A 14,301-nucleotide genomic window follows, 5' to 3' on the forward strand; every position below is an offset into this window, starting at 1 on the left:
GACCAAGACATGTAATTGTATTTACTGTAAATTGTTTCGACTATTTCTGAAAATGAACAAAAAACATGACTTTGCATATGACAAACACGCACACACACATGCTCTAAAACAACCGTGCCTATATATATTTTGGCCCGAGGTCCAACCATTGGATACCTCCATTTTACAGTACACTTCTATATCCTGTCACATGCTGTCTTGGAAATACAGCATAGTTGAGGAGCAAGGCACAGCCGCCGCTGGCTCACAGCGTACTCTAAATGTTTAACTTTCCTAAAGGAGTCATTCAAAACAAGAACAGGAACTTGTCTATTGGGAAATTCTTCCAGATTAGGGGGGCTGAAAGATTGAAAAAGTAATTTGAAAAATAATGGGCTTTTTAATGACTAAACCTATGGGACACCCAGATGTGCTCTTTGTTAATTTTCACTAGTGTAATGTAAAATTCCAACTGCTTAATTACTCCAGGACGCACAAAGCAACTGGTTTTTAACGAAGCAATTATGGGAAGCGCTTTCCCCTACGTTGTGCCACAGCTCACATTCCTCCAGCAGCTCTTTCGTTTGATGAAGCAGAACTTTTTTTGTACAAGCGTATCAAACTTGAGCAATGCGTATCAAACTTGAGCAATGTCAGAAAATCCATCATCCACCATTTCATCAGAGCTTTGATTGGGCTTTAGAGCCCATAAATTATTCGAATCCAACCCGATTCTCAATGGCGTAGGCAACGATGCAGCTCATGATTGCCGATGATATTTACTCTCTCGGTTTTTCAAAAATGTGCTATTTTGAAAAGCATGGTTCCTGAATGGCGGTTCAAATACAATTTTAGCAAACTTTCGGCGGGGTAAAATTGCCAACCTGCTGTAGCATTTCAAAGGCATACAAACATTGTTAAGGAAAATTTCTCTTGACATTTTCATTTTTTTTCCCCAACTCCTTTTCACAAAATCGATAGACAAAACTGCCCAGGCCACATAAATTCCTTTCCCAACCCCCCCAGGGAGTAATAGGAGAACAGCTGTTGGTAAATATCATTACAATGGTCCATGCTTTATTGTTGCCTTAATGATGAAATATCTTGCTCAAAAGACATTAACATTTAGAACAATCAATAAAAGTAGCACATTTTACAGGAGACGTTTTCCAGCTGACACAGGAACTTGTGGACTTGCCTGAAGAAATCGCCAACAATTGTGCAAGCCAATGAATTTTGTCGGGTTTACCGAGCAAAGCCTTACATTTGTAATCTGCTGAAGCCTTTGAATTAGTATTCTGTTTCACAATGTGTTTTTAATTTAGCCGTTAGAATCGCCAGCAAGGACAAGACAAAAGATTTGCAATCAAATGGCAGCAGCATCAATGATATGAAAATTACATTTCCATGCTTTTGTTTTACATCAATAAGAATGTCAGTGTAACCTTTTGAATAAGTCATGCAGCACTAGCTATATCGGCACTTTTTTCCCCTCCTTTATTCCCGATGTAAAATATACCGTGAGTTTGCTTGGCTTCAACAAAACACAGGCACACATCTAAAATATACATATTTATTAATAAACCACCAAATAAATTCCAAGATTTCGCATTTGAGATGCAAATGTCTCAACAATATTCTTCATCTTGAATATCTAAATTGCTAATGTACAGTGGTTAAAGCCAGTGCCGCCCTTTCAAGACGGGAGATCTCGGAGACAGACCTGGATGGTGCTGGTGGCCATCAAAGGGCCAGCCCATGTCACGTTTCTCCCCTGAGACAAATGTAGCCATTGAAATGTGTTGAAACACTTTTGCTGGCTTTTTACGTGTTCACATTTCTATTCTCCCAACCATAAAAAAAACCCAGACAAGATTGATAAGATACACCATTGCTGCTAATGAGAAACATATTGGTCGCATGCGTCATAATATTTTTACCCTAGAATGAAAAAGCGCAAAAAGTGCTGAGGATTGTCCTGTCGACATCGTCTTCTCCTAAGATCTGTATCCATTACTTGGAACAATCTTTTTGAAAGTCAGGGCGTGCTTTTATGACAGCAACTGCACAGAGGGTAGCACCTCGGGATAGACCAACTATATGGATTAATTACACTAGTTCCAACATAGCCGCGGGCCACCTAGACCTACGTTAATAGAGCCTATCCATTCCTGTCAGCTTTCGGGGAGTGAAGGAATTGCAGAGGGTGGTTCCCGCACAGCAGATCAAAGCCCTCAGATTTAGCTTAAGCTGAATGAATGCAATTTTCATCGTATACCAAAAATATTGAACAGTGATCCATCAAATATAGTCGGACACTTTGGAGTACGGCATGGGCTGTGCGCAAAACGAGGGATATGCTTTCCAGAAAAGGCTCTATATGTTTTCATTTCTAGAAATTAGACCAGGGGTCTCCAAGTTCGGTCCTCAAGAGCAACCTATCCAGCTTGTTTTAGATGGCTCCCTTTTCCAACACACCTAATTCATATGATTAAGATAATTATTAAGCTTCTGCAAAGCTTGCAGATGCCCGATCATTTGATTCAGGTGTCGAAGGAGGGAGACATCAAAAACAGGCTGGAAAAGGAACATACTTGAACACCCCTGTATTTGACATTGGACCATGAGTTTCATTATAAGATGAGTCCTTTTATCAAAACACACTTTTTTTTCTTTTTTTTACATCATTTAAAAATAAAACATTGACTAGTATCTTACATTATTTCACCCCCAAAAAATTACAGTTGTCTAGTAACTGTGCTATTTTGTGTTGTGTTTGTTTTCCAGCATCATTTTGATTCAACATATTGTCACCTCTCTAAAATAATAATATTTTTTTATTTTTTTTCAGAAAACATTAAAAAGAAAACTTAACCAAATACTGATTACAGTATGCTCTATTTTTTTTTTTCAGGGGTAGAATTAACTGATTTATTTAATGATGTGGCCGATTTTTAGCAGAGGAGGGCAGCATCCTGAGTTGTTTAAAACAAAACAAAAAAGGTCATAATATAACTTAGGCCACTACTTTAAGAATTTCTTGTCCTCACTAGTAGGGTTGGGCGAGTACAAATACCAGGTAGCGGTATGTGATCAATATTCAGACTTATTTTAAGGTATTGGTTCTCGCGACCGTTTTACGATCAGGAACGAGATATGGAAAAGAATAGAAAATTGCCATTAATTTTATGCAAATTTATGGGAAACGCTATATTGGAATATAGGTCTTTTTTAAATGATCTTTTCTCACTAGTGTAATGCAATCGTGAGAAAAATATGATGATAGTTTGATTCTGATGTGATGTTTTTTAATAAGATTTTTTTTAATTAATCATGGGTGTCTTTCAAGGGCAAAATCAACTCCCACTCTAATATGTATTTTGTGTAGCACATCACATGTAGAATCTAATCACAAACATGCAGGTATAAGTAAAAATTCAGATTGATATAAATGTACAAAGAGTACTGCACCACTTGAGCTTGGGTGATGGGGATGATTTCCTTGACCAAGGTCACCTAGACAGAAGCTAGCAAGCAGACTAGCATCTATCCAACAACTATGCCATTTTTATTTTTGTCTGTCGTGGGACTCAAACCCGTCTCCTCTGACTCCAAAGCCCAACTCCTTAAGCCTGAGCTGCTGCTGCCCCAATAACCAATTACCACCTTAAGCAGAGTAAAAAAAAAAAAGAACAAAAAATGACAGTTATGCACATTTTCTGGTTAGGATACATAACTGCAATTGTTTACATACTTTCACAATATTTAAAATAAGGTACGTGTTCTGCAACAAACCTATTTTTGTCATTTGACATTATTTTCACAAGACTAGTAAAAATTTAGCTTTGTCAGTTATCACTACTGCTACTTTTTGTGCAGCAGTTTACAGTTGGAATCCTTCTTTAAAAAAAAATCCATTAAAAACATGAGAATGGGTATACTATATACTCGCATGTGTGTTGTTTAAATGTAACTGCTGCAAACAAAGTAACATGTGCAGCAGCTTTGCCAACAAATGATGGCGCCCGTTTCCTGCGGTGCTAATGGACCATCGACTCCAACAGAGCCCCAATTAGTACAGTAACATGAATGCACTTTCAGGCTCTTACGATATAAGCAGCGTGACGGGAAAGAGGAGGAGGACACCTTGAAAAAGAAAGCACAGGACAATATTCGCTTCTGTCATGTTGCATATTCCTTCTCCTACAGTTAATAATGACAAGGATGCCCTTTGATGCAGGCAAGGCAGCCTTTCATTTTCTACAAAATTCAAATGCAAGTATTTAATCCTCACTGGGAAATTCTATGCTTTGAGGATGTTACCCCAACTGTTCTTTAGAGCGCTGTGCCTCAGGAGAGCAAAGAAATATGAAAAACAAAGTGCTGGAAAAAAACGTTTCCTTCTTGTTTCCTCAAAATAAATAAATAAATAAAATATAGCAGCTGCAGTTTATGCTCACCTCTGAATGTGAAAGTGACTCAAACCTTGAATTGGAGTATAGGCAGAAGCATGGGATTTCAAGGACCACAGCCTCTACTGTGCTCAGGGACATGGACGCCATATTGAGAGAAAAGCATAGCACACATATGCCAACATATTCATACATTACCGAGAGGGATTCAAATTCAGACGAGTGTCAATGACCTGCCATGAATCCACACTCATTTGCAATTACGTTCACAAAATTATATGTCACATGGTGAAAAAAAGCTTGGCTTAGGGACCTCGACATACTGTCCTCGACAAAAGTCATTCACATAAAAGCCTATATGATCAAATAAGAGTGACTCATCATAAGGGACCTTTGCATAAGACTAGACAAACTAAAAGTGGCAAAGACATCATCATCAAATTAATAACTACAAAATAATGCTTTTCATCACAAGGAGCAACATAATATAAGACCATAATCACGGGGGTGCCTCAGTGTTAGGTGGTCATCTCCCAACCCAGAAGTTGATGCTCGACTCTTGTGACGATGCTGAAGTGCCCTTGAGCAAAATACTAAACCACCCAGTTGCTCCTGATGCTGCACCATCAATAGGTGAATGATTAGTCAGTGTGAAGCATTTATGGATTGCTGAGTGAAGTCTCTTTTGTGGACTGTTATTAAAGCATTCTAGATAAAGAATCTAACAAACAATGGGATATGTGTGGTGGGGGAAGTGGATGTACAATTTGGAACCTTTAAAAGTCTTTCATGAGCTACAATAGCACCAGGATTTAGTTCACGATGACCATCACGCGTCTTGTCTAATGGCCATATTCTGTCTATAATTATGATTTGCAGAGGAATCAATCAACCATAGCTGCCTGCTCTAATGGTCAACGACAATTTGATTTAAGAGATGTAATTGGTTTCTGGTCGGGGCAGTGTCACTGGGAACTTGGGTCTGCTTGTCACATGTGCAAGCTTGACTGGACAAGGAAGAAGAATCCCACTGAGGATGCACCGTCTCCCCTGGCACAGTTCTCTGTCCGTAATGGCCTCCAATCACAGGATCCTCATGAAATGTTTTACATGGGAACTCAGAGGGCTAATTGGCCTATCGAGATCTGACTTATTGTTAGTTCTGGTTGGCTTCCAACAGACACAGCCACTGTGTTACTGTGTTGCTTAATCACCATGGGGTTCCCACACCTGACTGAACAGATGACTTTTCTGAACTTTTCAAAGCAAGTCTTTCATCCTTTGTCTTTTCTTCTTTTTCTTAAGTCCAGTCCAGGATGGCTCAATTGTTTTATTTTTCGTTAATAATCTCAAGCATCACTGAATGCGGAAGGGAAGTTGGCAGATATTAACATGAAATAGCAAGGCATTAAGACATACTGTACACTTGCAGATGTGGAGATAGTTTAAAGAAGAGACATCAGAGTTTATTTAAAAAAAAAACAGTCAGAAATTCTCAGTTTAAAAAGTTTATGTTTCATATAAGTAAAAACTTAAGGCCTAGATACACCAATCCGGTCGGACAGCATTGGGCGGAAGGCATGCGCCGTCGGATCAGTGTATAAATTGCTGTCGTAAAGTCGGATAGAGTTAAAATACGTCGGGGGCTATTTTCAGCAAATTCAACATGAATCGGCGTCGGGGAATTTGATAACTGTGATTGGCTGTTAGCTAGCGAATCAACGCACAGGGCATGTCGCAGATGACACAGAGGTTCAGTTGCTGCTGATAAGCGTCACGATCACGGCGAGTGAAAGTCAGCTTGTCTTTCGTACCGATTAAGTACACATGACTTTAGACTAGTACTGTGAGGCGAGTCCGTCTTGACGAGATAGCGTGCATCTTGCGACATAAACGTGTACATTTGTGCTATTCACATAAGCTTGTAAATGTCTATAAGCAGTCAAGGTAAAATGTTTTATTTATAGCAGGCTAAAGATTTCCTCGCTCCGGCGATTGATCAATATTGGAACCGTTCAGAGCAAAAATATCGCTAGCATTTGAGTTGCCAGTCACGGCAAAATAACCACTGCCTAAACAAATGGCGTGGGGCAACTTGAGCAATATACCGGTACTTGCAGCTAGGTAGCAGTAGCATATACCTGGGTTCTCCCATTTTCAGCAAGTGGTGAAATCGATTCTTCCTGTAGTGTATAAATGGGTGCCATATAATTAGTAAGGTGCAACGTGTCCGCTTTGGTGATCACTCTGCTCTCATTGTGCCCCTTTCTTGTCATACGTGCTTCCTTGCGTAAATGGCTCCTCCACGGTATAACATAGTATACTGTTTTTTTTTAGCGGGAGTTTGTTTGCTGTTGTTGAGTTCCTCCCATATGGAGTGTGTGAGGACACGACTGGCAGAGCAAAAGCTACGAAAGCCCATGGGGGCCAAAGCCATGTTATATTTTTGTAATCGTCCACAACAAAACACTCAAATTAATTCAAAAAAGAGATTTATCGCCCAGCTCTAGCTGAAGGTACGTAATAGTCGGGGTCGGTGCGGTGTGTATTTACATAATTTTTCTACGCGACGTGCCGACGTCTGGGCCGACGGTCACATTTGGCCAACATCGGATTGGTATATCTAGGTCTTTACAGTGAAGCTTCAACTCTTGAAAGCTACTAACCAAGGTCTATTAACCAACCAGTTTTTGGTGAAAAACATTTATTAAAATCTCACATCAGACTGTTTTACTGCACTCTTTACTAAACCTATTTTCAGTGAAATGACTGTCCACTCTCAGCAAGTACACAAGAACAATAGCACAAGAAGAGAAAAATAATATGCACCAAGGTTTCCTTGAAATAAGAGGACTCACATTAAAAGAATAGACATGAGGAAGTTTCTGTTTTTTGAGAACTTTTGAGCATTTCAATGCCATTATCTATTTTGTTGAGCCTTTTCTACTGACTGTTTTCTGTTCCACTTTATATTTGCTTGGTAGGAGTATTAGCTTCCTGTGAACAAAGGACCGAGTAGGATCTTCTGTCATTACGGTTACATGCATTGCAATTAATATTTGGGTTAAGGTCAATATTCCGGTTTCTGAAACATTCGGGATAGCCCATTGACAGTACATCCATGAGCGGACAGAGTTACACCCGTATAGATGGTAAATGTGATCAATAAGACTTAAATAGACTTCATTTCAGCTTTTAACTTTTCTACTGTCAATAAAAGACATATTTATTTCACTAACAAGTCACACAATTAAAGTAGTCAGTTTCCCCCTCGCTCCAAAAGTAACATCTGTATTTTTTTATTTATGGTAAAATGAAAGTCGAGTTGAGTGATCAATTAGACTTAAATAGACGTCATTTCAGCTTTTAACTTTTCTACTGTCAATAAAAGACATATTTATTTCACTAACAAGTCACACAATTAAAGTAGTCGGTTTCCCCTTCACTCCAAAAGTAACATCTGTATTTTTTTTATTTATGGTAAAATTAGTGTCGAGTTGCATTTTCACTAAATTATTACAATCCATTTGAATTATGAAAGCCATTTCAATGTTTTTAAAAAGCTAAAAGTAAACACAATGTTATGCCATTCTTAAACCGCTAACGTATAGATACAATTATATATGAATATTGACAAGACAAGGTGAAGGTAAAAAAAAAAAAAAAAAAAGATAGCCAAGAAACAAAATAAACCCAAAGTTCAATAAGAAAAACATTGAATTAGCAATGTCAAGGAAAACAAAACTTGTCACAACTGCAAATCTGCTGCTGTAGCTGTTATATTTTATCACCAAGTGGACAAGTGAACCTGGTGAAGTTGCTGCGGCGAGAGCATGCTGACTCAGAGAGGCTGAAATTCCCTGGAGGTTTAACTTTAAATCCCCGAATGCATAAAAGGCGGCAGCATAATAAAGGTAAATGTCATTGAGCTTTAATATTCCTGTCTGTCATTTGGTTTAGGATACACACGATTGCTTCATGCCGATAAAGCATTTGAGCGCTACAGGGCCTCCGTTGCAAGGTCGCTGCAGCCTACCGGAGCTTCGAGTGTGCAGATTATTGTCTCCAATGACGCAAAGCCGTCAAAACATTTCTCATGATGTGAAATTTCAAATATCAAAGTGTACTGGTAAACACATACTAAAATATAATACAGTCAATTCCTTCCAAGTTCCTGAGGAGCAGGAGCAAAAACAAATGACTCAGACGTCGATGATCAGAACTTGAGTTGTTGACATAGTCATCATATTCATCATCATCATCATCATACAATCATAAATAACTGCATCAAATCTTGTTTTCTAATTTCAATACACCTTAGCTGGGGTTATAGCAGTTTTCATGCTTTCATATAGGTTTTATTTCATTTTGATTTTTTTTTACATTTAGTTAGTTTTTATTAGTTTTCAGAGCAAGTTTACTAGTTTTTTATTAGTTCTATTTTTTCTTTTTTCAAAAATGCTTTGTTTTAGTATAGTTTTTATTAGTTTTGGTATTGGTGTTACAGACGCTCCCCTACTTACGAACATTCGAGTTACGAACAACGGTACATACGAACATTTCTGCGCGTACAGTATGTCGAAAAATGTTCAGAAAGAGATGCTGTAAGTTAGATTTTGTATTGCGCGTAGTGCTTCTTTCCGCCGCTAATACCAACGATTGGCGCTGTGAGAGCTCATTGGAGGCTGAGCAACGTGTCGAGGAGGAGGAGGAAGAAACGCCGGTCCCCATGAAGCAGGAAATAACTTTTGAAGCCGATTCCAGCGACGATGAAGAATCTCTCATGATATAAAATCCTCCTCCTCCTCCTCCTCCATCATCTCCTTAAGCATCGAGTACATCTTCCAAAAGTAAGTTAAACTTCATTTTATTTATCTTATTACGTACATGTACATACTGTGTGTGTGTGTCTCGCTCTCTCTCTCTAACATACGTAGTACAGTACAGTACTGTACGTATTCTCTCCATTTTATTAAAAGTTTTTTCAGTACAAACCAATGCAAGTTACTTGTACAAGCCTTAAACATACTTATATAAACCTTCAATATACTTATATAGGCTTTAAACATAAATTATAATACAAAATATAGCACTGAAGCAACTTACGAACAAATTCACCTTACGAACGATCGTCCGGAACGTAACTCGTTCGTAAGGTGGGGAGCGTCTGTACTTTTATTTTAAAAATGGTGTATTTCCTATGTGCAAAATTGGAAAAATAAAAAATAAATAAATAACGGGGCTTTAAACATGTTGCTGACAAAGATGCAAAACAGGATGCAGCAATAATCTCCGCCACAGAATTTCAGGCCTAAAACCCTGAAACCAGTCCAAAATGGATTTCCACAATGCCCAATGAACCTTTTACTGATTTAAGGGTGGCTTACAGTATTCATACTGTATGCTAGGTAGTCATAAGACATGCACGAGACGGGTGAGGTCCTAAGTAACTCATTAAATGATGGGCTCCATTTAGACATACTGGAGGAAGAGATGTTTTGTCCTTCGTTAATTATAGATGACTGACTAACCTCATTGATCCATGTATAATTCAATCAGCCCTGCTCTGATATTTTATCATTAATATTTATTGCAAATGTTTCCTTAAATGGGCAAAAAAGATGTATACAGTATATATTCCTCCCATTGGTCGACTGCCCCTTTTTGGAGGTTCAATATTTCAGATGGTTTGTCTTATTTTTGCAAGATGCAATGAAATCAAACACCACTGTGAGAAATATGAAAATAAAAGTTTCCATATCAGTTTGAACCCAAGCAGACAAAGCAGCCTTTGGTCACAGTGAGATGTACTGGTGGGAAAAAAACTAATGTTGATAGTCTAGATTACAGCAAAAAAGAAAAGAAAAAAAAAAGACATGTTTATTTTGTGCAAAATGTGCAAATGAATACTCAATCCATTTAGGTAATTTATTCCCAAAGTGGTATTTACTGCACAATTCCACCAGAAATAATTTTAGACAGAACAGGGGCATTAAATTAACACTTTAAAGAAACAGGAGATTAATGCGCTCCAATAACAATGAATTTAAAATTATATTAAGTAAGTGATTTTTCATCTTAATTGTGCATTCATTAAATTAATGAGTGTTGCGAATGACCCAAATAGAGAGCAGAAGACTTTTGGGGGTTTCAGTACACACAAAAAGTGTGGTCGTTCTCTCATTAGCACAAGCAGTGTGTAGTTCCACCCTAACAAACATTGTCATCAAACACAACTACATTTAAAATGTCATAATCTGTGGTACTGTACATTATTGTCGTACAATACTACCTCAAAATGCTATGTATTTATTGAAATGTCCTTTTTATGTGTTTGTCAGCTGTTGCGTGTGCAAACAGCGTTCTCAGGCAATGTTCTGATAGTAAAGCATCTTCAATTATTAATTGCTGTACCTCTACCGCTGCTCATTTCCTCGCTGATATCAAGGACTATTAAACTTATTTCCTCCTTGTTGATAGAATGAAATATTGTGTCTTCTAATGGATAGGCCTATTTAAGTCTCCAACATGAATACTTTAGTGTGCAGGATATGATTGTTCGGTACCAATGACTATAATTAGTTGTGTTTAATAATATCTGCCCATCTCCACATCATGCTGGTGGTTCATATATTTATACCATGGATATAAAGATTGAAAATAAAAGTAAACTAGTGAATAGAGAACCATATTTAAATGACTCAGAGGTTATTGGAAAACAATGTATACGATGTATGTAAACGAGTCAACAGAATAACTATGTACACTTTATAACCTCTCATTTCCTCAAACAAATTATATTTCTGATCCAAAAGAGTTTCCGTGTGTAGTATATGCAACTCTAAGAAGCAAAAATGGGGTCTATATACTGTATATGGTTGGAAGCCATATGCGTTACAGCCACAACGGCTTTCCAAAGTCTTTCCAAATGTCATGCAAAGAAATATGCATTTTATTTTTTGCAATGTAGCTATAGTGATTGTTAACTGTAGCTTCTATGAATTAGACATCATGTAAAAATGGAATGTTTGAATTCCCTTGTTTACTTATTATATTGTTACTTATCATATTAATATGTATTTATTTTGCTAATTATTTTATGTTTTAAAAAAAGGAATGAAATAGGTGATATGTATTCATTGGCATTGGGCTTTAACCTCTTATGTCACAGTTTGATACATTTCTTCTTTGTTTTCATAAATCTATATTACTGGTCAGACCACATGTTTTCATGTGTTACTTTTTGTACAAAAATGCTGCTTTTGAGGCCTCCTGAAAAGTGATAGGTTTGGAGGGACAATACAGTAGTGTCTTTATATACGAGTGACCCAGCTTAAGAATTTCTCGAGACACGAAGCATCATTGTGACAAGTTTTTGCTTTGGCTTCCAAGCGCAAACTTGAGACACGAACAGTCAATTATCCATCCTCTGTGCTTATCCCTTAAAAAATGAGGCTTCAAGCTGTTAATGCCACTCCTAGTTGAAGTTTATTACCAACATAAAATAAAGAGATTTTTTTGTTGCACTCTTCTTGCTCTGGCGACCACTTGCGACCTTGAACATACCCTGATGAAAAATGAACATTCACTAGTATCGCAAACGTACAATGGCACACGGGCTTAAAGGAAGAAAATCGAGTCTAATCATAACAATTAATGCAAAAAAAATACAATATATTATTAACACGCTTCTTGCCGAAAGTCGCTGTTTGTTTTAGGACCCTCAAAGAGTGCTCAAGATATACTCCTGCTGTTCCAACTCCTACCACATGGAGATATAACACACGTTGACATCCAATTCCAGTTAATCTAACCAAGTTCACAAATCATTACAAAAAAAAATCATCGCCCGACGGCCCTGAGCGCAACATCACAACCGAATCACTGACTTTTTTTTCTGTCTGCTCATCTCCTCAGTGGCACAGTCAAAATGGCAACACTCTCCAATCACATTACTGTACATGCGAGAACATTTAAATGCTAATGTTATAAGCTCACATGCCTAATATGATAAGCTGACAAGCTTATTATAAGCTCTGAAGTTTCAAGAGTTTCTTCCATTCAGTTATCACAGGAAGCATTAAATTGCATTGCCGCGCTGTGCCAGAAGGTACGCGGTTAAATTCTTTGCAGAGGAGATTATTTTGGCTGACAGCACTGTACAGTAGCTGGATTGTACGCGATGGTTTGTCAAGCGATGGGTAAGTGCGCAGAGGAGTGCAAGTGGTTTGTGATAATGTGAATGTATGGGTCTTAATCTAAAAATATATTTTTTATGTGTTGATTTAAGGTCGCTGATGGTGTTGCGGTTCACTCACCTGAATCAATGTGAGTGAGTTGCCGCTCAGTGACAACGTGAGCGTGAATTGCCCTGTGATTGACTGGTGGCCAGTTCAGAGTGTGGTCAGACTTCATCTGGGATAAAATTCAAATCCCTGCGACCCTCAAAAGAATAAAGCGGAATATTATGAACAGATTATAATACTGAAGATGGATACAAGTTTGGATATACAAATTTGGAGATCAGAAACATTTCTATCATGGTTACACTTGCTAAGACGACAACAAACACACACATTATTTGACAGACTTTACCTTTTTAAGTCAGTCTTGAAATATCATTAAATTATACACGGTAAACTGGCACTGTGACTGAGTGGTACTAGTTATCAGCCAATAGACTATCTACCATGACTACCCGTGCCTTGCTGAGCAGCATATTCTAATTTTTGCAAACACCGCGGAACCACTTATAGAAACAAAGTGATCTTAAAAAAAAAAAAAAAAAAAGAAGCTTTCATTTACCCACAATTCAATTGAATCATTTTGGAATATTTACATTTTAATCAGCTCATCTGTTCCACAACAGTCCCATTAATTAACCTTATCATCCGATGATGTACATAATATGAATGGCGAGATGAGGACCGGCGGCCCGGGCCTCTCTCTGCCACCATTGGCTGGTCTCAATTAGTCAGTGATACCAAATCGGAGTAACAGCTGGCATCTTCTGTCTGTCTAATCTCTGTATGCAGCTGTGCTGGAACAGGCGACATGCTAGCCTAATTAGCCATGCTGTCTCCATGGGAAAATAAAGCCTTGGGGTCCGAGATCAATGTTGATCTCCCTTATTCACTTTCCTGCCATACGAAAACAATAAGGCTGCTCCTCAACATACAGACACCATGAAAGACACTGTAGTTACTGAAATGATTTTATTAACCACACCGAGGAGCTGTCGTCGTGCCTCTTCCTGTTACTAAAAATTACAAAAGGTGTAGATAAGTGATAAAATAAGACACTTTCGTAAGAAAAACTTTGTTGAAATGTAATATTAAAGAGGAAGTCAAGTCTAAACACGTCTTCACAATAAATTTTTCAATGTGGCCCCACTAATCAAAACACGTTATTCTGATTAATATTGTGTTTTTGGAATATGAATTAAGCAGCAAAATCCACCTGTTATTATCCCTCTCAGGGAACGGCCATTTTGCCACTTGCTGTATTGGAATAAGATGATTTGAGATGCGAGCGATTTCATTAACAAAAGAAGTAAGCATACTGCTGTGATTTAAATGATCATTTTGCCTACATAATTAACTCACTAATGAGGCCATTATTATTTTGTTTTTTTGTGTTTTGTTATAGAGCTGTCAAACGTTTAATTTTTTTTATCAGATTAATCACATCTTAGAATTTTGATTAATCACAATTAATCGCTTACTTAAAAATAATTTTGGCTGCATTTTTCCCGCCAAATTTAAAGAGCACCTGTTATGTGTTAATTTTTTCGACATTTAATGTTATGAGAACGTCTTCAACATTTTTTGATCTACTGCACACGCTCATCCTCCTCTTTTTCTAATCAGTTAATTGCTTGCATAATTAAAAAAATAATAACAATAACCCC

The sequence above is a fragment of the Vanacampus margaritifer genome, chromosome 10, assembly GCF_051991255.1.
Source record: "Vanacampus margaritifer isolate UIUO_Vmar chromosome 10, RoL_Vmar_1.0, whole genome shotgun sequence".
Taxonomy (NCBI): Eukaryota; Metazoa; Chordata; class Actinopteri; order Syngnathiformes; family Syngnathidae; genus Vanacampus; species Vanacampus margaritifer.